At 38.0% G+C, this 27103-nt stretch overlaps 2 pseudogenes; one reads left to right on the forward strand and one right to left on the reverse strand.

Annotated features, from left to right (window-relative positions):
* Positions 1 to 294: 294 nt before the first annotated feature.
* LOC129626106 (olfactory receptor 7A17-like) lies at positions 295 to 1328 on the forward strand (annotated as a pseudogene).
* A 16860-nt stretch (positions 1329 to 18188) lies between these two features.
* LOC129626198 (olfactory receptor 7A17-like) lies at positions 18189 to 21853 on the reverse strand (annotated as a pseudogene).
* Between the last annotated feature and the right edge of the window lie 5250 nt (positions 21854 to 27103).

Here is a 27103-nt window from a genome sequence, read left to right on the forward strand (position 1 = left end):
TACTCACCATATGTTCCTCAAATGCATGAAAATATTTCTCATTAAAATCATTTAATGCATGATTCCTTGGGAGAAATTCTGAAAAATTTATCCACATTATAATCTAGGATCACCTGAGAATTTTAGATATTTTTTCCCACTGAAGTCTATATATTTCCTCTCTTTTTAACAGAATTCCTAGTCAGAGATGTCACAGAACATCCTTTAAATGTGAGGATTCAGACAATACATGTATGTATGTATATATATTATATTCATATACATATACTTACTTTATACATTGTAGCATTTCAAATGAATAATACCCATCAGTGCAAATTCATATATGATTTTTTTATTCCTAGTCATCAACACCAGCACATGGTACCAGGAAATGATACACAAAATCCAGGATTTCTTCTTCAGGGTTTATCAGTGGAACCAGAACTGCAATCACTCATATTTGGAATGTTCCTCTCCATGTATCTGATCACTTTGTTTGGAAATCTGCTCATCATCTTGGCTATCAGTTTAGACTCCCATCTTCACATTCCCATGTACTTCTTCATCTCCAACTTATCTTTTGTAGACATCTGTTTCACTACCACGACAATCCTAAAGATGCTAATAAATATACAGATCCAGAGCAAAGTTATATCCTATGGAGGGTGCATCACCCAGATGTATTTTTACATGCAGTTTGCAGCACTGGATGATTTTCTTTTGACTGTGATGGCCTATGACCGCTTCTTGGCCATCTGCCACCCGCTGCACTACACAGTCACCATGAACCCCGACTCTGTGGACTGCTGGTGCTGCTGTGCTGGATCATTAGTGCCCTGCTTTCCTTGTTAGAAAGCTTACTGGTCTTACAGCTGTCCTTCTGTACAGACTTAGAAATCCCCCACTTTTTCTGTGAAATCAAACAGGTGGTACAACTTGCCTGTTGTGACACTTTCCTTAGTGATATAATTATGTATTTTACAGCAGTGCTGTTGGGTGGTGGCCCCCTGGCTGGTATTCTTTACTCTTACTCTAAGATAGTGTTCTCCATACATGGAATCTCATCACCTCAGGGGAAATATAAAGTGTTTTCCACCTGTGTGTCTCACCTTTTAGTTGTCTTCTTATATTATTGTTCAAGCCTAGGAGTGTACCTTAGCTCTGCTGCTACCCACAGCTCACATTCAAGTGCAACAGCCTCGGTGATGTACACTGTGGTCACACCCATGCTGAACCCCTTCATCTATAGTCTGAGAAATAAGGACATAAAGAGGGCTCTGAGAGGATTCGTTCAGATGGTAGTTGAGAAAAGGAAAATCATTCTGAGTCTGAAGAAGTGTCCTTGAAGAAGGACTCAAAACCTTAAAACAAGAAAGTCCTATTCTTTGATCAGATTCTGAATGTTGAATTTGCTCCTTCTGTTAATTTCTTAAAATTTCCATTTCTGTGTGTACACCCATGTCAGATGCATGTTGATGTATGGCAAAACCAATACAATATTGTAAACTAAAAAAAAAATTCCATTTCTTTGACTTCAACACTTTAGACAATTTGTACATTCACCTGTTGAAGTTTTCCTCTCTAATGAATTTTTTTCTGTTCATTTTCTTTTGTCCATTTCCCTACTTTTCCATTTTCATTTGTGTATTTTCCTATGTTCACAAAGTTGTTCCCAGCCTTAGAGAAGAAAGACTTGGAAATTTTGATTAATTGGTGCAACATGGATTACTTAAATATAATTTTTCTCAAATGACATATATTATCCAAAAAACTGGAAAATGAGTAATAAAAATTTTAAAATTACATATATATCAATAATTTCTTTAAGTGCCAATGAAGTAAATGATTCAATAAAGAGACATAGGGTGGCTGAGAGGATAAGAAAACAAAACCCATATAAATGCTGGGGCTTCTCAAGTGGTGCAGTGCTAAAGAATCCACCTGCCAATGCAGGAAATGTAAGAGACATGGCTTAGATCTCTAGGTTGGGAAAATCAACTGGAAAAGGAAATGGCAACCCGCTCCAGTATTCTTGTCAGAAAAATTCCATGGACAAAAAAGCCTGGTGGGCTAAAAAGTCCATGGGGTTGCAAAGAGTTAGATGTGAGTGAGTGACTGAGCACATATATATATATATATATATATATATATATATATATATATGCTCACATATATGCTTTATATAAGAGACTAACTTCAGAGCTAAATTTTTCACAAATAATAAATGTAAGGGACTGCAAGAAGATATTTTATGCATATGAACATTATAAGAAAGAGGGGTTGCAGTATCCATATCAGGCAAAATAGACTTTAAAACAAATTTATCTTTATTACATGAGACAAAGAAGGGTATTATATAATGTGAAAGGAATCAACACAAAAAGAGTATATACTAATATATATATATATATATTTGCTAGTATATATGTGCCTAAGATAAGAGAAACTAAAGGATAAAGCAAATATTGACATATAAAGGGAGATATTGACAATAATACAAGAACAACAGGAAATGTTAACATCCCATTTATATCAATAGACTGATCATCTAGACAGAAAATCAACAGTGGTCTTGAATGACATGTTAGAATAGTCATACTTAATAAATACAGGACTTGCCTGGTGGCTCAGATGGTAAAGCGTCTGCCTACAATGCAGGAGACCTGGGTTCAATCCCTGGGTCAGGAAGATCTCTTGGAGAAGGAAATGGCAACCCACTCCAGCATTCTTGCCTGGAGAATCCCAGAGATGGAGAAGCCTGGTTGGCTACAGTCCATGGGGCCACAAAGAGTCAAACACGACTGAGCTACTTCACCTTCACTTTCACTTAATAAATACATATAGGAGATTCAATTTAGAAAAACAACACACATTTTTATAGTGCACATGGAGTATATACTCCAGGGTGGATCACATGATAGCCCAATAAACAAGCCTCAAATGTAAAAGTATGGAAATTGCTTTTGCATTTTTGGAGCACAAAGGTATGAAACCAGAAGCCAATTATAGGAAATAAAATGAGAAAAACACAAACATATAACTAAAAAAACACCTTATTACTAAGTAACACCATAAAAACCCAAACTAATGGGTAAATGAAGAAATCAAAGAGGAAATCAGGAAATAGTTAAAAAAATAAAAATAAGAGCACAACTTTCCAAAATCCATAGGATACAACAAAACTGTTATGAGTAATTTTAATACCAACACAGGTCTCAGGCAGTTCAGTTCAGGTGCTCAGTTGTGTCCACCTCTGCAGCCCCTTGGACCGCAGCATGCCAGGCCTCCCTGTCTATCACCAATTCCCTGACTTTACTCAAACTCATGTCCATTGAGTCAGTGTTGCCATCCAACCATCTCATCTTCTGTCATCCTCTTCTTCTCCCGCCTTCAGTATTTCCCAACATCAGGGTCTTTTCAAATGAGTCAGTTTTTTGCATCAGGTGGCCAAAGTATTGGAGTTTCAGCTTCAACATCAGTCCTTTCAACAAATATTCAGGACTGATTTCCTTTAGAATGGACTGGTTGGATCTCCTTGTAATCCAAGGGACTCTCAAGAGTCTTCTCCAACACTGCAGTTCAAAAGCATCAATTCTTCAGCATTCAGCTTTCTTTATAGTCCAACTCCCACTTATATACATGACTACTGTAAAAACCATAGCCTTGACTAGACAGAACTTTGTTGGCAAAGTAATGTCTCTGCTTTTTAATATGCTGTCTAGGTTGGTCATAACTTCCAAGGAGCAAGTGTCTTTTAATTTCATGGCTGAAGTCACCATCTTCAGTGATTTTGGAGCCCCCCAAAATAAAGTCCGTCACTGTTTCCCCAGCTATTTGCCATGAAGTGATGGGACCAGATGCCTTGATCTTAGTTTTCTGAATGTTGAGCTTTAAGCCAACTTTTTCACTCTCCTCTTTTACTTTCATCAAGAGGCTCTTTAGTTCTTCTTCACTTTCTGCCATAAAGGTGGTGTTATCTGCATATCTGAGGTTATTGATATTTCTCCCGGCAACCTGGATTCCAGCTTGTGCTTCATCCAGCCCAGCGTTTCTCATGATGTACTCTGCATATAAGTTAAGTCAGAATGGCCATCATCAAAAAGTCTACAAACAATAAATGCTGAAGAGGGTATGGAGGAAAGGGAACACTCTTGCACTATTGGTAGGAATGTAAATTGATACAGCCACTGTGGAAAATGGTAAGGAGATTCCTTAAAAAGCTAGGAATAAGACCACTATATGATCCAGCAATCCCACTCCTCAGGCATATACCCTGAGGAAACCAAAATTGAAAAAGACACATGTATCCTAATGTTCATTGCAGCACTATTTACAATAGCTAGAACACGGAAGCAACCTAGATGTCCATTGACAGATGAATGGATAAATAAGTTGTGGTACATATATGCAAAGGAATATTACTCAGCCATACAAAAGAACACATTTGAGTGAGTTCTGATGTAGTGGATGAACCTAGAACCTATTATGCAGAGTGAAATGTGTCAGAAAGAGAAAGATAAATATTGTATTCTAACACATATATATGGAATCTAGTAGAATGGTATTGAAGAACTTATTTACAGAGCAGCAATGGAGAAACAGGCATAGAGAATAGATTTATGGACATGGGGAGAGGGGAGGAGAGGGTGAGATGTATGGAAAGAGTAACATGGAAACTTACATTACAATATGTAAAATAGCCAATGGGAATTTGCTGTATGGCTCAGGAAACTCAAACAGGGGCTCTGTATCAACCTAGAGGGGTTGGAGGGGGAGGGAGATGGAAGGGAGGTTCAAAAGGAAAGGGATGTGTGTATACCTATGGCTGATTCATGTTGAGGTTTGACAGAAAACAAAAATTCTGTAAAGCAATTATACTTCAATAAAAAAATAAATTAAAAAGAAAAAAAAGAGTGAAAAAGTCAGCTTAAAGATCAATATTTAAAAAACTAAAATCATGGCATCTGGGTCCTCTGCCCACGGGATTCTCCAGGCAAGAGTACTGAAGTGGGTTGTCGTGCTCTCCTCCAGGGAATCTTCCCGACTCAGAGATTGAACCTGGCCTCTTATATCTCCTGCACTGGCAGGTGGGTTCTTTACCACTATAGGCACCTGGGAAGCCCCCTTATCACCAGTTCCAAAACTTTTCATCACCCTGAGCAGAAAGTCTGTGCTCACTGAGTTTCACTTCTCCCAGTCAGTTTGTGAACTGTTTTTATTTGTGAAGCATTTTTCCATTTATATTTCCATTCAACTGACACTGAGGTTTAGCCCCAGAGGCAGGTAGTAGGAATCACAGTGACAAGACAGGCAATGCCGCTACCCTCATCTAGCATTGACAACAGACAGCTTACAGGAGAATAAATGTTTAAATAAATGATTTCAGAAGCAGTAAGAGCATCAATAAAGAGACATGGGAAAAGCAGTGTTACCCAGAGGTCTGGGGTACCTCTCTGTGTAGGTGACATCTGCGTTGTGTTCCAGTTTGGCAAGAAGGATATGGGCATGAAAATTATTTTAGACAGAGTGAACAGCATGGGCAAAGATCCCGGCATGGGAATGAGCTTGATATGTTCAATTAGCAGTGAGAAAGCTAGTGTGGCTGAGCCAAGAGAGGGCAAGAGAGAGAGGAGATGAGATTCCAGACAATCAGCAGTTCTACATCAAGGAGAGTCTTGGGGGAAGTTGAGTTTTAAATTGTGGTAAAATATAGGTCAAATAAAACTTATAATTGCAAATATTTTTATTTATTTATGTTTTGGAGGCTAATTATTTTTAAGTGTACAGTCCAGTAGTGTTAAATATATTCGCATTGTTGTGTAACCAACCTTGAGAACATGCAAAACTGAAATTCTATGTCCATTAAACAGCAGCTCTCTATTTCCATAAAATTCCCCAAATGCTGGAAGCCTCCATTCTGCTTTCTGTCTCTAAATACTTGACTATTCTGGGTAGGCCATATAAATGAAGTTATCTGTATTTGTTATTTTGTGACTAGCCTATTTCACTTAGTATAATATCCTTAAGGTTCATCTTTATTGTGGCATGTATCTGAATTCCCTTCTTTGATAGCCTGGAAACATTCCACTGTGTGGATGTACCACATTTGGTTTACTCATTCATCAGAACTTTGATTTTTACACAGAGCAGGAAATATGCTAGCTGCTGGGGTACAACAGGACAAAAGTGAGCTAGATTTCCTGACTTTATGGAGGTCAATATGTGGAGAGAACAGGGACAAAAAATATATGGTCACAAAGAAGGTAACCAGGTCTGTACTGGGACAAACTTGTTGTTTGTGTCCTGGACCCTTGAGTCCTGGTTATGGGAGAAATCAGGGCCTTATAAAGGATGGTGATTTAGAAATTTTGCACCTCCCCAAAGAACAGTGCACCATTCCTACAAGAAATCTCCACCCAGGGGACACAGACTGTCTGTCCTCAAAACCCCATACCACTGTTGTGCTGGGCCACCTGCTTCAGGATGGTTGGAAAAGGGACCAGTGAATTTCATGAGCAGTTGCTCACTGTCATGCTTCATTTCCTGTGCAGTGTGTGTGGGACACCATGACAATTGATAATACACCTAGAAGCATTGCATGCAGGAAATGGAAATCTGTATCCAGGATGAATGTCTATCCCAGAGAAAACAAAACACTGCCCTTTCATTGGCCAAAATGAAAGGACTGATCATCCCAAGGATTGTTCTCATCCCAAGGAAAGGACTCTGTTTTGGATCTCATTATGAATTAAAAATACCTATCTTACCTTCATTTTGCACTTAACTCAATGTAATTTGTTGAAAAAAATCTGTCCCTTCCACATTGAATGATAGCACAGTTTCGCCTCACTACTTGAATTTATTCCTAAGAATTTTTATTCTTTTTTGAACTGTTCTTCATGAGCATGTATAAGCACAATAACTTAGTTGTGTTGATTTTTTATTGTGCAACTTTGCTGAATTTCCCTAGTGAGTTGAAATGTGTGCATTGGTTCTTGTGTGTCTCTGTCTGTGTCTGTGTGTAATCTGAGGGTTTCTACACATTACACCATTTCATCTGTGAAGAGGGATAATTTTTTTTTGCTTCTCTTTTAATATAGTTTTTTTCATATCTTTTTTCTTGCCTATTTTCTCTAGCAGGGTCCTCCTGCGTTATGTTGAGTAGAAATGGCAAAAGCAGGCATCATTCTCTGAAAGAGCATCAGTGTTTTACTCTTAGCTATTACATTTATTTCTTTCCATACATTGGATTATCTTTCAGTTCAGTTCAGTCTCTCAGTCGTGTCCGACTATTTGCGACCCGATGGACTGCAGCACGTGAGGCCTCCCTGTCCACCACCAACTCCCGGAGTTTACTCAAACCCATGTCCATAGAGTCGGTGATGCCATCCAACCATCTCATGCTCTGTTGTCCCCTCTCCTCCAGCCTTCAATCTTACCCAGCATCAGGGTCTTTTCCAATGAGTCAGTTCTTTGTATCAGGTGGCCAAAGTATTGGAGTTTCAGCTTCAACATCAGTCCTTCCAATGAATATTCAGGACTGATCTCCTTTAGGATGGACTGGTTGGATCTCCTTGCAGTCCAAGGGGCTCTCAAGAGTCTTCTCCAACACTACAGTTCAAAAGCATCAATTCTTCAGCTTTCAGCTTTCTTTATAGTCCAACTCTCACTTCCATACATGACTACTGGAAAATTCATAGCCTTGACTAGATTGACCTTTGTTGACAAAGTGATGTCTCTGATTTTTAATATGCTGTCTAGGTTGGTCATAACTTTTCTTCCAAGGAGTAAGCGTCTTTTTATTTCATGGCTGCAGTCACCATCTGCAGTGATTTTTGTGCCCCCCAAAATAAAGTCTGCCACTGTTTCCAGTTTGCCATCTACTTCTCATAAAGTGATGTGACCGAATGCCATGATCTTTGTTTTCCGAATGTTGAGCTTTAAGCCAACTTTTTCACTCTCCTCTTTCACTTTCATCAAGAGACTCTTTAGTTCTTCTTCACTTTCTGCTGTAAGGGTGGTGTCATCTGCATATCTGAGGTTATTGATATTTCTCCCAGCAATCTTGATTCCAGCTTGTGCTTCCTCCAGCCCAGCATTTCTCATAATGTACTCTGCATATAAGTTAAATAAGCATGGTGACAGTATACAGCCTTGACGTACTCCTTTCCTGATTTGGAACCAGTCTCTTGTTTCATGTTTAGTTCTAACTGTTGCTTCTTGACTTGCATACAGATTTCTCAAGAGGCAGCTCAGGTGGTCTGGTATTTCCATCTCTTTCAGAATTTTCCACAGTTTATTGTGATTCACACAGCCAAAGGCTTTGGCATAGTCAATAAAGCAGAAATAGATGCTTTTTTTCCTGGAACTCTCTTGCTTTTTTGATGATCTAGTGGATGTTGGCAATTGATCTGGTTCCTCTGTTCTTCTAAAACCAACTTGAACATCTGGAAGCTCATGGTTCACGTATTGCTGAAGCCTGGTTTGGAGAATTTTAAGCATCACTTTACTAGTGTGTGAGATGAGTGCAATTGTGCGGTAGTTTGAGCATTCTTTGGCATTGCCTTTGTTTGGGATTGGAATGAAAACTGCCTTTTTCCAGTCCTGTGGCCACTGATGAGTTTTCCATATTTGCTGGCATATTGAGTGCCACACTTTCACAGCATCATCTTTCAGGATTTGAAATAGCTCAACTGGAATTCCATCACCTCCACTGGCTTTGTTTGTAGTGATGCTTCTTAAGGCCCACTTGACTTCACATTCCATGATGTCTGGCTCTAGGTGAGTGATCACAGCATTGCGATTATCTGGGTCATGAAGATCATTTTTGTAAAGTTCTTCTGTGTATTCTTGCCACCTCTTCTTAATATCTTCTGCTTCTGTTAGGTCCCTACCATTTCTGTCCTTTATTTAGCCCATCTTTGTATGAAGTGTTCCCTTGGTATCTCTAATTTTCTTGAAGAGATCTCTAGTCTTTCCCATTCTATTGTTTTCCTCTATTTCTTTGCATTGATCACTGCAGAAGGCTTTCTTATTTCTCCTTGCTATTCTTTGGAACTCTGCATTCAAATGGGTATATCTTTCCTTTTCTTCTTTGCTTTTTGGTTCCCGTTTTTTCACAGCTATTTGTAAGGCTTCCTCAGACAGCCATCTTGCTTTTTTGCATTTCTTTTTCTTGAGGATGGTCTTGATTCCTGTACAATGTCATGAACCTACATCCATAGTTCATCAAGCACTCTATCAGATCTAGTCCCTTAAATCTATTTCTCACTTCTACTGTATAGTCATAAGGGATTTAGTGGTTTTCTCCACTTTCTTCAATTTCAGTCTGAATTTGGCAATAAGGAGTTCATGATCCCAGCCACAGTCAGCTCCCAGTCTTGTTTTTGCTGACTGCATACAGCTTCTCCATCTTTGGCTGCAAAGAATATAATCAATCTGATTTCAGTGTTGACCATCTGGTGATGTCCATGTGTAGAGAATTAATCAATGACCATCTTTAGATTCCAGGAATAAATCTCATTTGGTTATTTTTCACAATCCATTTAATGTGCTGCTGCATTCAGCTAGCTAGTATGTGCTGAAGATATTTCTATTATTATTCATGAGTATATCCATCTACTATTTTATTTTTTTATATTGTTTTCTTCTGGCTTTGGTAGAAGAGTAATACTGGCCTCATGGAATGAGTTAGAGAGAGTCCCTTCTCTTCAATTTTTGAGAAGCATTTGAGAATGATGATTACTAACTAATTTTTATGTTTAGTACAATGCAACAGTGGCACAAGGCTGTTCTTTATTGGAATTTTTGGATTACTGATTCAATCATCTTACTAATTATAGGCCTATTCAGATTTTCTATTTCTTCTTGATTCAGTCTTGGATGGAACATTTTAAGAATTTGTTCCTTTTGTCTGGATTATCTAATCTGCTGACATGCAATTGTATATAGTGTTCTCTTTGAATTCTTTGTTTCTATTATTTTAGCAGTAATGCTCACAATATTCATTTCTTATTTTGAGTAGTAGAATCTTCTGTCTTTTTTCTTAGCAATGTATTTAAAGTTTTGTCATTCTTGTGGATCTTTGCAAAAAACCATTTGTTGATTTTTTATATTGTTTTTCTCTCCTCTATTTTATTTATCTCCTAGTCAAGGCTATGGTTTTTCCAGTGGTCATGTATGGATATGAGAGTTGGACTGTGAAGAAAGCTGAGTGCTGAAGAATTGATGCTTTTGAGCTGTGGTGTTGGAGAAGACTCTTGAGAGCCCCTTGGACTGCAAGGAGATCCAACCAGTCCATCCTAATGGAGATCAGTCCTGGGTGTTCATTGGAAGGACTGATGTTGAAGCTGAAACTCCAATACTTTGGCCACCTGATGTGAAGAGTTGACTCATTGGAGAAGACCCTGATGCTGGGAGGGATTGGGGGCAGAAGAAGGGGACAACAGAGGATGAGATGGCTAGATGGCATACCGACTCGCTGGACATGAGTTTGGGTAAACTCCGGGAGTTGGTGATGGACAGGGAGGCCTGGCATGCTGCAATTCATGGGGTCACAAAGAGTCGGACATGACTGAGCAACTGAACTGAACTGAACTGAATCACTACAATAAATCAAGTTAGCAGTTATTACCATACATAGTTACATTTTTTTCACATGATGAGAATTTGCAAGATTCCCTCTCCTGGCTACATTAAAGTATAAGGTGCAATTATATTAATTATAGTCCCATGTTGTACATTATATCCCCATGAATTATTCATTTTATAACTGAAATTTGTACTTTTTTGACAATATTCATCCATGTTTGCTCAATCTCTACATCCTGGCTCAGGCAACAATCTGTTCTGTAACTCCATATGCTTGGGGTTTTTTTTTTTTTTTTTTTTTTTCCATTTGACCAAATAGTGAGATCATATAGTATGTATCTTTTTCTGTCTGACATATTTCACTTAGCTTAATGCCCTAAAATTCACCCATTTTTTTGTAAGTGGTAAGATATTCATTCTTTCTCATGGCTGAATGATATTCAGCTTCTTTATCTTTTTAGTTCCACATAAATTTTAGAATTATTTGTTCTAGTTCTGTGAATGTCATGAGTATTTTGATAAGGATTGAAAGACTTTATATTATTAAAGTGTCAAAAAACCTAAAGAACATCCAGATATAATGCAATCCCTATCAAAGTATCCAGTATGTTTTTCACAGAACTAGGGAAAATAATCTTAAAATTCATATAGAATCACAAAAGAATGAATTGATGAAGCAATCCTGAGAAAAAAGGATAAAGCTGGGGTTATCACCCTTCCTGACTAGACTACAACAAAGCTACAGAAATCTAAAAGCATGATACTGACCCAACAAATCTGATACATATCAGTGGAACAGAATAAAGAGTCCAGAAATAAACCAACATATCTATACTCAATTAAAGACAAAGGAGATAATAAAATACAATTTTTTCAACAAATGCTGCTGGTAAAACGGGACAGTGACATGTAAAAATATAAGATTAAAATATTCCCTCAAACCATATACAAAAACAAACTCATAATAGCTTAAAGTTCTAAAGGTAAGACCTCACACACACACACACACACACACAATACTAGAAGAGAACATAAGCATAATATTCTTTGACATCAGTTCAGTTCAGTTCAGTTGCTCAGTCATGTCTGACTCTTTGCAACCCCATGGACTGCAGCACTCCAGGCCTCCCTGTCCATCACCAACTCCCAGAGTTTACCCAAACTCATGTCCATTGAGTTGGTGATGCCATCTCATCCTCGGTTGTTCCCTTCTCCTCCCACCTTCAATCTTTCCCAGCATCAGGGTCTTTTCAAATGAGTCAGTTCTTTGCATCAGGTGGCCAAAGTATCAGACTTCAACTTCAACATCAGTCCTTTCAATGAACACTCAGGACTGATCTCCTTTAGGATGGACTGGAAGACTCTCTCAAGAGTCTTCTCCAGCACTACAGTTCAAAATCATTAGTTCTTTGGTGCTCAGCTTTCATTATAGTCCAACTCTCATATCCATACATGATTACTGGAAAAACCATAGCCTTGATTAGACGGACCTTTGCAAAGTAATGTCTCTACTTTCCTTTGAAGATCTTCCTTCTAATGCTTAAAAAATGAAAAAACAAAAATGAATAACTAGGGCCTAAATAAACTTAAAAGCACTTTTATAGAAAAGGAAACCATTGACAAACTGAAAAGATAATCAAGTGAATGGGTGAAAATCTTTGCAAATACTGTGACCAATAAAGAGTTAATATTCAAAATATATAAACAGCTCATACATCTTAATATTTAAAAAAACCTCATTGAAAAATGGGCAGAACATCTGAGTATTTTCCCAGAGAAGAGATACAGATGACTATCAGGCACATGAAGAAATGCACAACATCACTAATTATTAGAGAAATGCAAATTAAAATAATAACAAGTCAATCAAAATTTCTGAAGAAATAAAAATAAAGATTATTTAAAGAGTACTATAAAATGGAAAATTTCCTAGAGCTGAATAAATACACATGTTTGCAAAAATCAGATCCTCAGTGAGACTTGCAATTCTTCAGTCCTACTGTGGAAGTTGAAATATGTATGTCTTGAATTCTTTATTTCAAATTATCTATTTAAATCAAATATTTCACTCTATTAAGATATCTAGTTTCATTAACATTTATTGATTTCTCTGTGTAGATTTCCTACTTGCAGAAATTAATTCACATCCACAGATGAAAAATAGCTGTATATTGCTAATTACATAGGGAGATAAGAATAAGTTTTAAAGAATAATTTATCCTTAAGTAGCATTCAGTTCAGTTCAGTCACTCAGTCGTGTCTGACTCTTTGCGACCCCGTGAACTGCAGCATGCCAGGCCTCCCTGTCCATCACCAACTCCTAGAGTCCACCCAAACCTGTGTCCATTGAGTCGGTGATGCCATCCAACCATCTCATGCTCTGTTGTCCCCTCTCCTCCAGCCTTCAATCTTTCCCAGCATCAGGGTCTTTTCAAATGAGTCAGCTCTTTGCATCAGGTGGCCAAAGTGTTGGAGTTTCAGCTTCAACATCAGTCCTTCCAATGAACAGCCAGGACTGATCTCCTTTAGGATGGACTGGTTGGATCTCCTTGCACTCTAAGGGACTCTCAAGAGTCTTCCCCAACACCACAGTTCAAAAGCATCAATTCTTCGGTGCTCAGCTTTCCTCACAGTCCAACTCTCACATTCATACATGACCACTGGAAAAACCATAGCCTTGACTATACAGACCTTTGTTGACCAAGTAATATCTCTGCTTTTTAATATGCTGTCTAGGTTGGTTATAACTTTCCTTCCAAGGAGTAAATGTCTTAATTTCATGGCTGCAATCACCATCTGCAGTGATTTTGGAGCCCCCCAAAATAAAGTCAGCCCCTGTTTCCACTGTTTCCCCATCTATTTGCATGAAGTGATGGAACTGGATTCTATGATCTTCGGTTTCTGAATGTTGAGCTTTAAGCCAACTTTTTCACTCTCCTCTTTCACTTTCATCAAGAGGCTCTTCAGTTCTTCTTCACTTTCTGCCATAAGTGTGGTGTCATCTGCATATCTAAGGTTATTGATATTTCTCCCTGCAATCTTGATTCCAGCTTGTGCTTCCTCCAGCCCAGCATTTCTCATGATGTACTCTGCATATAAGTTAAATAAGTAGGGTGACAATATACAGCCTTGACGTACTCCTTTTCCTTTTTGGAACCAGTCTGTTTTTCCATGTCCAGTTCTAACTGTTGCTTCCTGACCTGCATACAGGTTTCTCAAGAGGCAGGTCAGGTGGTCTGGTATTCCCATCTCTTTCAGAATTTCCCACAGTTTATTGTGATCCACACAGTCAAAGGCTTTGGCATAGTCAATAAAGCAGAAATAGATGTTTTTCTGGAACTCTCTTGCTTTTTCGATGATCCAGCAATGTGAGGGGTCAAATGTATCTCCCTGAGTACAACACAGACTAGATCAGTGGATTCTCAAGTATCCTTTTCCATGTGTGATTCCTGGGAGGAGATGTCCCTGAAAGATCACAGCTCCCTGGCCTGGTGGCAGGGCAATGCTGGACTTTCTGTCCCTATGGTCCTCTGATGTCACACTGAGCTAAGTAAATGCATACCTGGGACTTAGTCACAGCTGCTCTTAATTAATACACCAATTCTATTACATCAGTGGAATTTCCCTATTTATAGATAAGGAACAAGAGGCCTAAAAGAGTCATTTCCTGTCTGGAAGGAAATTTTCAAAAAATATGTGTAGCATCTTCCCACTAGCTATCTATTTTACACATGGTAGTGTATACATGTCAGTGCTACATTCACAATTTGCCCCACCATCTCCTACCCACACTGTGTCCACAAGTCCATTCTCTATGTCTGCATCTTTATTCCTTCCCACGTATATGTGTTAATATACGATATTTGTTTTTGTCTTTGTGAGTCACTTAATTCTATATAACAAGATCTAAGCTCATCCACCTCACTACAATTGACTCAAATTTGTTCCTTTTTTGGCTGAGTAGTATTCCATTGTATACATGTACCTATTTTGTTATCTATTCCTCTGTTGATGAACATTTCAATGTGTATGTGTTCAGTTGCTTAGTCATGTCTGATTCTTTGTGACCCCAAGGACTGTAGCCATCAGACTCCTCTGACCATGGAACCTTTCAGGCAAGAATACTGGAGTGTGGTTGCCATTTCCTACTCCAGGGGATCTTCCCAACCAAGGAATTGAACCCACATCTCTTATGTCTCCTGTATTGGCAGGTTAATTCTTTACCACTGTGCCACCTGGGAAGCACATTGATGGACATTTAGGTTACTTTTAAGTCCTGGTTATTGCAAACAATGCTGCAATGAACATTGGGATGCAAATATCTTTTTGAAAAATGGTTTTCTTCAGATAAATGAATGGATTTATAAATGGGAATCCCATGAATGGGATTGCTGGGTCATACAATAGTTCTATTTTTAGCTTTTCAGGGGACCTTCACACAGTTCACATTGGCTATACAAATTTGTATTCCCACCAATGGTATAGCAAGGTTCCATTTTCTCCACACCCTCTCTATCATTTATTGTTTGTAGATTTTTTTGATGATAGCCGTTCCGTCCAGTGTGAGGTGATATCTCATTGTAGCTTTGATTTGCATTTCTCTAATAATTAGTGATGTTGAGCATTTTTTCACATGCTTTTTGGTCATCTGTTTGTCTTCATTGCAGAAATGTCTATTTATGTCTTCTGACAATTTTTTGATTGGGTTCTTTTTTAATTGAGCTGCATATGCTCTTTGTATATTTTGGAGATTAATCCCTTGTAAACTGCTTTGTGTGTAAATATTTTCTCCCATTCTGAGCCTTGCTGTTTTGTTTTCTTTATGATTTCCTTTGATGTGCAGAAGTTTTAAAGTTTAATTAGATCCTATTTATTTTTGTTTTTATTTTCATTACTCTAGAAAATGAATCTAAAAAGATCTTATTGTGATTTATGTCAGAGAGTGTTCTGCCTATGGTTCCCTCTAAGATTTTTTATAGTATCTGGCCTTACATTTAAATATTTAATCTATCTATAGTTTGTTTCTGTGTATGGTGCTGGTGGTGGTGGTTTCGTCACTAAGTCATGCCTGACTCCTGTGATCCCATGGACTGTAGCCCACTAGGCTCCTCTATCTATGGGATTCTCCAGGCAAGAATACTGGAGCCAGTTGCCATTTCCTTCTCCAGGGGATCTTCTAGGCCCAGGGATTGAACACATGTCTCCTGCATTGCAGGCAGATTCTTTACCACTGAGCCATCTGGGAAGCCATATTTCCAGTATCTACCTTCAAAATAAGAATGCTTGGGGTGTCAAGGTAATGTTTCTAATTATACATGTGGATGTCCAGTTTTCCCAGCACCACTTTTTGAAGGGACCACCTTTTCTCCATTGTATATTCTTGCTTCCTTTTTCATTGATTACTAGAAGCGCCTGGTTCAGGCTTTAAATCCCATTTCATTGATCTATATTTCTGTTTTGTGATACCACCATACTCTTTTGATTACTGTAGCTTTGTAGTCTACTCTGAAATCAGAGAACCCAATTCCTCCAGCTACTTTCTTTTCTCTTTTCTTTTGAAATAAAAAGAGTGTATAGGAATCCAAGATATTTCTGTGTATTAACTTTGCATCGCCACATTGATTGATAAACTCTAGTCATTTTCTAGTAGCATAGTATTATGGCATCTGAAAACAGTGATGGTTTTACTTCTTCTTTTTCGTATCTCTTGTTTTCCTTATTGAGCCTGGCTGAAGACTTGTCAATTTTGGTTATCCTTTATAAAAATCAAGCTCTCGATTTTATTGATCTTTTCGATTTTTGGTCTGTATTTCATTTAGTTCCTACCACTATTTCCTTCTACTGACTCTGAGCTTTCTTTGTTCTACTTTTCCTAATTCTTTTGGATGGTAACTTAGGTGATTTATATGAGAATATCCTTATTCCTTGAGGTACACTTGTGTTGGTATTAAAATCACTCTTATAGGTTTTTGCTGTATCCCTTGTATTTTGGAAATTTGTGCTCTCATTTTCTTTTTTGGGGGCGGGGATTATTTCCTGATTTCCTCTTTGATTTCTTCATTTTCTCATTAGGTTTTTAATTATATACTTTTTAGTCACTATAGGTTTGTGCTTTTCTCATTTTGTTTCCTATAGTTGCTTTCTGGTTTCATACCACTGTGCTCCAAACATGCATGATGCAGCTTCTATACTTGTAAGTTTGAGAAGACTTGTTACCTGAGCTATCATGTGATCCACCCTGGAGTATACTCCACAAGCACTATAAAAAGTGTGGTTTTTTAAAAATTTAATGTTCTTTATGTATTTATTAAGTACAACTCTTCTAATGTCATTTAAGACCACTGTTTCCTTAGTGATTTTTTTTGTCTAGATGATTAGTCCATTGATGAAGATAAGTTGTTAACATTTCTTGTTGTTCTTGTATTATTGCTAATGTTTCCCTTCAAATAAGTGAATATTTACTTTATCCTTTAGTTTCTCTTATCTTAGGTATACAAAGCAAAAGTCACTCACTCTTTGCAACCCCATGGACTTTACAGTCCATGGAATTCTCCAAGCCAGAATACTGGAGTGGGTAGCCTTTCCCTTCTCCAGGGGATCTTCCCAACCCAAGGATCAAACCCAGGTCTCATGCATTGCAGGCAGATTCTTCACCAGCTGAGCCACAAGGGAAGCCCTAGGTATATATATGTTAGCAAATATTTTTAGTATGTACTCTTCTTGTGTTGATTCCTTTCACATTATGTAATACACTTTGTCTTATGCAATAAAGACAAATTTTCTTTAAAGTCTATTTTTTCTGGTATGAATATTGCAACCCCCCTTTCTTATAATGTTCACATGCATAAAATACCTTTCCATTCCCTTACATTCATTATTTGTGAAAATTTAGTCTGAAGTTAGTCTCTTATATGCAGTATATAGATATGTGTGCTAAGTTGCTCAGTCATATCTGACTCTTTGTGACCTCATGGACTGCAGCCTGCCAGGCTCCTCTGACTGTGGAAGTTTTCAGGCAAGAATACTGGAGTGGGTTGCCACTTCCTCCTCTAGGTGATTTTCTCAACCCAGGGATTGAACTTGCATCTTCCACATTTCCTGTCTTGGCAGGCAGTTTCTTTACTACTGTACCACCTGGGAAGCCCACTCAGCTACCTTATGTCTCTTTATTGAATCATTTATTTCATTGGCACTTAAAGTAATTATTGATATGTATGTAGTTACTGAAATTTTATTACTCATTTTCCAGTTTTTATGGTTCTTCTAAAATCATTCAGGATAATAAATGTCATTTGAGAAAAATTATCTTTAATTAACCCATGTTGTACCACAAAATTAATCAAAATTTCCAAGTTTTTCTTCTCCAAGGCTGGGAAAAACTTTGTGAAAGTAGGAATATGCACAAATAAAAATGGAAAAGTAGGGAAATGGACAAAAGAAAATGAACAAAAAAATCAGCAGATAGAGGGGGAAACAAAATAGTGAGTACACAAATTGTCTAAAGTGTTCAAATCAAAGAAATGGAAAATTTAAGAAACTAATACAAACAGCAAGTTCAACACCCAGAATCTGCTCAAACAATGGGGATTCCTTGTTTTAAGGTTTTGAGTCCTTCTTCAAGGATGATTCTTCAGATCCAGAACAATTTTCCTTTTTATGACTGCCATCTGAAAGAATCTTTTCAGAGCGCTCTTTATGTCTTTATTTCTTAGACTGTAGATGAAGGGGTTCAGCATGGGTGTGACCACAGTGTACATCACTGAGGCTGTTGCACTTGAGTATGAGCTGTGGGTACCAGCAGAACTAAGGTACACTCCTAGGCTTGAACAATAATATAAGAAGACAACTGAGAGGTGCGATACACAGGTGGAAAATGCTTTATATTTCCCCTGAGGTGATGAGATTCTATGTATAGAGAACACTATCTTAGAGTAAGAATAAAGAATACCAGCCAGGGGGCCACCACCCAACAACACTGCTGTAAAATACATAAAAACATCATTAAGAAAAGTGTCACAACAGGCAAGTTGTACCACCTGTTTGATTTCACAGAAAAAGTGGGGGATTTCTAAGTCTGTACAGAAGGACAGCTGTAAGACCAGTAAGCTTTCTAACAAGGAAAGCAGGGCACTAATGATCCAGCACAGCAGCACCAGCAGTCCACAGAGTCGGGGTTCATGGTGACTGTGTAGTGCAGCGGGTGGCAGATGGCCAAGAAGCGGTCATAGGCCATCACAGTCAAAAGAAAATCATCCAGTGCTGCAAACTGCATGTAAAAATACATCTGGGTGATGCACCCTCCATAGGATATAACTTTGCTCTGGATCTGTATATTTATTAACATCTTTAGGATTGTCGTGGTAGTGAAACAGATTGTCAACAAAGGACAAGTTGGAGATGAAGAAGTACATGGGAGTGTGAAGATGGGAGTCTGAAATGACAGCCAGGATGATGAGCAGATTTCCAAACAAAGTGATCAGATACATGGAGAGGAACATTCCAAATATGAATGGTTGCAGTTCTGGTTCCACTGATAAACCCTGAAGAAGAAATCCTGAATTTTGTGTATCATTTCCTGGTACCATGTGCTGGTGTTGATGACTAAGAATAAAAAATACATATATAATTTTGCACAAATAAATATTATTATTTAAAATGCTACAATGTATATTTTAAACCATATATATATATAAAGTAAATATATATAAAACATTTAATAGATTTTTACAACATCTCTGACTAGGAATTCTGTTAGAGAGAGAGGAAATATACAGACTTGTTGGAAAGTCTGTACAGACTGAGTAGGAAATATACTGACTGAGTAGGAAAAGTTATCTAAAGTCCTCAGATAGTCCTATATAGATGGTTATATGGAGAAAATTTTCAGACTTTCTCTCAAGGAATCATGCATTAAACAGTTGTAATGAGAAATATTTTATGCATTTGAGGAACATATGGTGAGTACTGGCCATTTTCTAGGCATAAGATTGTAAGAAACAAAAGCCAAATGATATAATGACAGTGAAAAAATGTCATGTGACATATGTGAAGATAGAAAAACCGGTATAAAAACAGTGGATGAGGGTGTTATTTATTACTGAGAATTCAGGAAGACCTAAAAATGATGAAGACAAAGTTATAAAGCTAATGATAGTTATTAATATATATGCATCTAAAACAGAAGAACTGACATGTATAAGGCAGTTTTTGAGATCTAAATGGAGAAAGCTGACAGCAACACAAGAAGAGTAGTGGATTTTAACACCCTGCTTACATAGCTAATAGATCATTGAAACATAAAGTCAACAGGAAATAGTAGCCTTATATGAAACATTGGGTCGGAAGGACACATTCTTCTCAAGTGCAAATGGACCTTTCTCAAGAGTAGACCATGTACTGGGAAACAATACAAGTCTTAATAAATTTAGAAGATTAACATTATATCAAGCATTTTCTGATCACAGTGGTATGAAACTATAAGTCAACTATAAGAAAAAGTTGGACAAATCATAAATATATGCATGTTAAACAATGTGCTACTTAATGAATGGAATATTACAAATCAAAGGAGTCATAAAATTTATGTATACAAATAAAAATGAATGTATGACATACTTACACCATTGTGATAAAACAAACTTAGTAATAAGAGAGAATTGTATAGTAATCCTTACCTACCACAAGAAACAAGAAAGATCTAAACAATCTAACTTTATATCTAAAAGAATATGGAAAAGGAGCAAAGAGCCAAAAGTTAGTAAAAGAAAGAACATAAGAAAAATCAAAGCAGAAATAAATTCTTCCAAAAAATTAAAAGAGAGAAGACCATCCTTATGAATTTTGTGAGGCCAACCTTATCCTGATACCAAAACCAGACCACGACAACAAGGAAAACAAGCAAATTATAGCCCACTATTTCTGATAAATGTAGAGCAAAAAGTCTCAACCAAATACTAGCAACTGAATAAAAAAATACCTTAAAAGGACCACACACCATTATTAAGTGGGATTTGTTCCTGGGATGCAAGGATGGTCTAACATCTGAAAAGTAGTCAACATGAAAATCCATGATAAACTATCATTTATAGTTAATATAAATAGTTATAGATAAATAGTTATGATAAACTATTTATGAAGTTTAAATACCATATATAACAATTTGGATGTTATAAAGCAAACACAGAAGATCTTGCAGAACACCAGCTGAAAATGGGCACGAGTACCTGACCACAGGAAAAGAATACATAGTACCACACAAAATTTGGTAGGATGAAGTAAATGGGAGAAAAAGAGGAGAGTGAGCAGAACTGCATCTGCACTTGAGGGCTGGGGGAACTGAACCAGGGGGTCAGATCCCCACATTGCGACAATTGTTTGGGAAGGAGGAGAAACACTTGAGGCTGTTGGAGAGTGAAACAGCTGATCTGTGACAGTCTGAATGGAATGAGAATCACACAGACCATCCTTGTTGCAGCCATATTTACCTCAGACAGGGACGCAAGTCCCTTAGAAAGCACAGCTGTTGGAGCTGGAATGTAGAGATCCGAGAGCAACCCCAGGGCGAGGTCTGCTATTGACTGCAGGGTAGATGGCCCAACAGGATGTGAGGAAGGAGATCACAGTGGGAAGTGCCTGTGGAGGAAAATCCAGCAGCCATAAAGGCAAAGCGATACTGCTGAGTCATGTGTAGGGGGTGCAGCCATCGCTGTAGCCGCTTTCTCCCCACAGGGCCAGGACCAGCAGCTGAACAATAGAGAAAGACCCCAGAGAGGCTGGCCCGGTAAGAGCCGGAGGCACTGAGTAAAAGACAAGGCCCAGGGGAGAGGGGATTTTAAGTGCCTCAAGCGCCAAACAGCAGAGAAGGACCCCAGCCAGAGAAGGACGCTTTAAGTCCCTGAATGGGCCGAGCAACAGAGAAGGATCAGCCAAAGAGGCCCTCTGATTTCCAGCTGCCAGAGGCTAGAAAAATCCTCTGATAGGGCCATAGCTCCTGTGGCTGAGGGAGTTGGAGTCCCTGCACACTTAGCGCTGCCAGGGTCCCCGTGATCCAACCAGCTGCAACACCTCCACTCTTAGGGCAGAGCTGCCAGAGGCTAGGGGGGAAAAAAACACCCTAATAGTGCCATATCTCCTTGACAATGTGCCTTGACAAAGCCACCTGTGCCTTTGCTCACCTGGCATTGACAGGGTCTCCATGATCCAAACAACCGTCCCTCTATGCTTGATCTCTACTGGGACAGGAATTCCAGAGGCTAGAAAAACCCTAAGAGCACTATAATTCCTGCTGCCCTAGCTGCTGGCTCTTCTGAGTATCAGGTGCTGCCAGGGCTTCTGCAATCCAAGCAGCTGTGCCACCTCCACGCCTGGTCCTCACAGGGGCAGACCCAGGTTCAGCAGGGCAGCCTCAGAAGCAAACCCTGTGGAAAACTCACATGCAGAGGCGAAGATAAAATGACAATTGAAACCCAGGGGGAGTGTGGCTGAGCAAGATGACCCAAAATCTTCCCACCAGCTGTATAAGCCGCAGATTCAATCCACACAATCAACTAAGCAGACTCTGTGTCTATGGAATACATAAAAGGACAATGACAGTTTCCACAAAAGAAAATGCACTAGCTCCGGCAGCTGTGAACATTGGAGGCAAGAACACACAGGAGTAAAACCAGATTAGAGTCTGAGCTGCCCCCACACTGGTCCAGATACCAGCACAGTATTGGAGGGCAACTGAGGGAGTTGAGGTGGACTGTGATTCTCAGCAAAAGGATGCTGATAACTGCTGATGCTGCTAAGTCACTTCAGTCGTGTCCGACTCTGTGCGACCCCATAGACGGCAGCCCCCATCCCTGGGATTTTCCAGGCAAGAACACTGAGATTCAGGAAAAACATCTATTATTATATTTTGACTTGTTCTGTAGTTGTTACTGGTGTTTTCTTTTCTTTTTCATTTTTTTTCTCACTGTTGCTATAGTTGTTTATTAGTACTATTAAAGCTATTTAAGCTTTTGAGAATTTTTAAAATCACACTTCTTATTTCTTTTGTATACTTCTGCCTCTATCTTGGCCTTTTGCAGTTCTATGGGGTTTTTATTTTTAAATTTTTAAATATTTAAGATTTATGATTATTATTCTATATTTATTCTTTTGTGTGCTTTTATTATTGTTCTTTTCCCATTGTAGTTATTCCTTAATATATATACATTTTCTTTATCTACCTCTATTTAACTTTGCTTTTCTAGTCTTTCTTTTTTTCCTTTTCTTTCTTTTTCACACGATGTTGGTTAGTTTTTGTTTTCTTTGCTTTATTCCCCAGTTGGCACCTGCTTTGGTTTTGTTTTCCAGTTTGTTCTTTAGTTAGTTTTGTTTTTAACTGGTTGATATCAATTTTGGTTTCCTTTGTTTGCCAAGTCAATCTGTTGTACTTATTATTTTTTGAACTGTCTGGTTTTGTTTATGTGTGTAAATGTGTGTGTATATTCCATTATTTTTGTTATTATTTGCCTGAGTTAGTATTTGCCATTTGTCCGGGGGTTCTTTTGTTTCTTGTTTTTGTTTTGGTGTGTTTGTTTTAATTCCCTTTAATGCCATAAAAAACCACCTGTTGAATCCCCATTCCATGGCCAGAAATCAGGCCCTGAGTTTTTGGAGTGAGAGGACTGACTCCAAGACCCTAGACTGCCAGAGAACTCCTAATCCCAGGGAGTATTAATTAGTGAGAATTCCCACAAAGGCCTCCACCTGTATACAAGAACCAGCATTACCCAACTGCCACCAGGACTCTCTGCAGGGTGCCTCACCCAAACAACAACCAAAATAAAAACACAAACCCAATCATCAGCAGAGAGGACGACCACCCCACACAGCCCTGCCCCTCAGATGGGGAAAACAAAACAAAGCACAACACAACAACAACTCACCTCCTCCCACCAGAACACAAGCACAAGTCACACCCAACACAAAGCCTACACAAACCAAGGGACCAACCTTATCCATCAAGGGCAGAAATCAAAAGGAAGAAGGAATTCAGCCTTAAAGCCTGGGATAGAAGTGAAGTGAAGTGAAGTGAAGTGAAGTGAAGTCGCTCAGTTGTGTCCGACTCTTTGCGACCCGATGGACTGTAGCCCACCAGGCTCCTTGGTCCATGGGATTTTCCAGGCATGAATACTGGAGTGGGTTGCCATTTCTTTCTCCAGGGGATCTTCCTGACCCAGGGATTGAACCCAGGTCTCCCACATTGTAGGCAGACGCTTTACTGTCTGAGCTACCAGGGAAGCCCAAAATAAGGAGACCTCGAACACAATTTTTTTTGAAAAGAAAAAAAAAAAAAAAAAGGCAGAAAAATATAGTGCAAATGAAGGAAAAACTAGAAACCCACAAAACCAAATAAACAAAGAGGAAATAGGGAAGCTACCTGAAAAATAATTCAGAGTAATGATAGTAAGGATGATCCAAAACCTTTAAAATAGAATGGAGAAAATGTGAGGATCAATTAACACATTTAACAAAGACCTAGAAGAAATAAACAGACAGAAAACACAGTTACTGAAATTGAAAATACTCTGGAAAAGATCAATAGCAGAATATCTGAGGCAGAAGAACAGATAAGTGAGCTGGAAGATATAGAATGGTGGAAATAACCGCCAAAGAGCAGAATAAAGGAAAATGAATGAAGAGAACTGTGGATAGTCTCAGGGACCTCTGGGACAATATTAAATGCACCAACATTTGAATTACAGGAGTTCAGAAGAAGAAGAGAAAAAGAAAGGGTCTGAGAAAATTTTTGAAGTGACTATAGTCAAAAATATCCCAAATATGGGAAAGGAAATAGTCAATCAAGTCCAAGAAGCATAGAGAATCCCATACAAGATAAACCTAAGGAGGAAAATTGCCAAGACACATACTAATCAAACTAACAAAGACTAAACACGAAGAAAGAATATTAAAAGCAGCAAGGGAAAAAAAAATAATAAAAGCAGCAAGGGAAAAGCAACAAGTAACATACAAGGGAAACCCTGTATGATTAACGGCTTATCTTTCAGCAGAAATTCTGCTGGCTGGCCAAAAGAGAATGAAAAAATATACTTAAAGTACAGAAAGGGAAAAATCTACAACCAAGATTACTGTACCTGGCAAGGATCTCATTCATAATTGATGAAGAAATCAAAAACTTTACAGACAAGAAAAAGTTAAGAGAATTTAGTACCACCAAACCAGCTTTACAACAAATGTAAAAGGGACTTATATAGACAGGATTCACAAGAGAAGGAAAGACCTACAAAGATAAACCCCAAACAATTAAGAAAATAACAATAAAAATATTACTTTAAACGTAAATGAATTAAATGTCCCAACCAAAAGACAAAGACTGGCTGAATGGATACAAACACAAGAACATATGACATATACTGTCTACAAGAGACCCACTTCAGACCCAGAGACACATACAGACTGAATGTGAGAGGATGAAAGAAGATATTCCATGCAAATGGAAATCAAAAGAAAGCTGGAATAGCAATCTTCATATCAGACAAAACAGACCTTAAAGTAAATAATATTACAAGAGATAAGGAAGGACACTGCATAATGATCAAGCTATCAGTCCAAGAGTAAGACATAGCAATTATAAATATTTGTGCACCCAACATAGGAGCACCTCAATACATAAGACTAACACTAACAGACATAAAAGGAGAAATTGAAAGTAACACAATAATAGTAGCGGACTTTAACGCCTCACTTACATCAATGAATAGATCATTGAAACAGAAAATAAGGAAACACAAGCCTTAAATGACACATTAGACCAGATGAATCTAATTGATATCTTCTGGACATATCACCCAAATGCAGAAGAATACACTTTCTTTTCAAGTGCACATGGAACATTCTCCAGGATAGACCACATCTTGGGTCATAAATCAAACCTCAGTAAATTTAAGAAAATTGAAATTGTATCAAACATCTTTTTTGACCACAACACTATAAGACTAGGTATCAATTATAGGGGGAAAAAACTGTAAGAAACAGAAACACATGGAGATTAAACAATATGTTTCTAAATAATGAACAGGTAACTAAAATAATCAAAAGGGAAAAAAAAATCCTAGAAACAAAATAACAATGAAAACACAACTCAAATCCTATGGGATGCAGCTAAGTCAGTTCTAAGAGGGAAGTTTATAGCAATACAATCCTGTCTCAAGAAACAAGAAATGCATATATATGGAATTTAGAAAGATGGTAACGATAACCCTGTATGCGAGACAGCAAAAGAGACACAGATGTATAGAACAGTCTTTTGGACTCTGTGGGAGAGGGAGAGGGTGGGATGATTTGGGAGAATGGCATTGAAACATGTATAATATCATATAAGAAACCAATCGCCAGTCCAGGTTCGATGCAGGATACAGGATGCTTGGGGCTGGAGCACTGGGATAACCCAGAGGGATGGTTTGGGGAGGGAGGTGAGAGGGGGGTTCAGGATGGGGAACACGTGTACACCCGTGGTGGATTCATGTTGATGTATGGCAAAACCAATACAATATTGTAAAGTAATTAGCCTCCAATTAAAATAAATAAATTTAAATTAAAAAAAAAGAAACAAGACAAACATTGAATGGATAACCTAACTTTACATCTAAACCAACTAGAAAAAGAGGAACAAAAAAATCCCAAAGTTAACAGATGGAAAGAAATCACAAAGATTAGAGGAGAAATAAAAGAAAAAGAAATGAAGGAAACAATAGTAACAATGAATAAAACTAAAAGGTGGTTCTTTGAGAAGATAAAGAAAATTGACAAAACTGTAGCCAGACTCATCAAGAGAAAATCAAATCAATAAAATTAGAAATAAAAAAGCTGAGGCTACAACAGACAACACAGAAATACAAAGAAAAGACTATCATAAAAGACTATTATGAACAACTATATGCCAATAAAATGAACAACCTGGAAGAAATGAACAGATTTTTAGAAGAGTTTAATCTTCCAAGACTGAACCAGGAAGAAATAGAAATTGTGAACAAGCCAATTGCAAGCAGTGACATATAAAAACTGTAATAAAAAAAATCTCCCCCAAAAAACAAAAGCCCAGGGCCAGATGGCTTCACAGATGAATTCTATCAAACATTTAGAGAAGAGCTAATGCCTGTCCTTGTAAAACTCTTTTAAGAAGTTGCAGAGGAAGGAACACTTCCAAACTCATTATATGAGGCCACCACACTGTAATACCAAAACTGACAAAGATAACACAGAAAAAGAAAATTACGGGCCAATATCACTGATGAACATAGATGCAAAAATCCTCAACAAATTTCTAGCAAATAGAATTCGACAAGACATTAAGATCATACACCATGATCAAGTCTGATTTATCCCAAGGATTCAATGATTTTTCAATATATGCAAATCAATGTGATACACCATATGAAAAAATTGAAAGATAAAAAGCCATATGATAATCTCAATAGGTGTAGAAAAAGCTGTCTGTAAAATTCAGCACTCAGTTTAGTTCCATTCAGTCTCTCAGTCGTGT

This window comes from Bubalus kerabau, chromosome 1 (assembly GCF_029407905.1).
Source record: "Bubalus kerabau isolate K-KA32 ecotype Philippines breed swamp buffalo chromosome 1, PCC_UOA_SB_1v2, whole genome shotgun sequence".
In the NCBI taxonomy this organism is placed as follows: domain Eukaryota; kingdom Metazoa; phylum Chordata; class Mammalia; order Artiodactyla; family Bovidae; genus Bubalus; species Bubalus kerabau.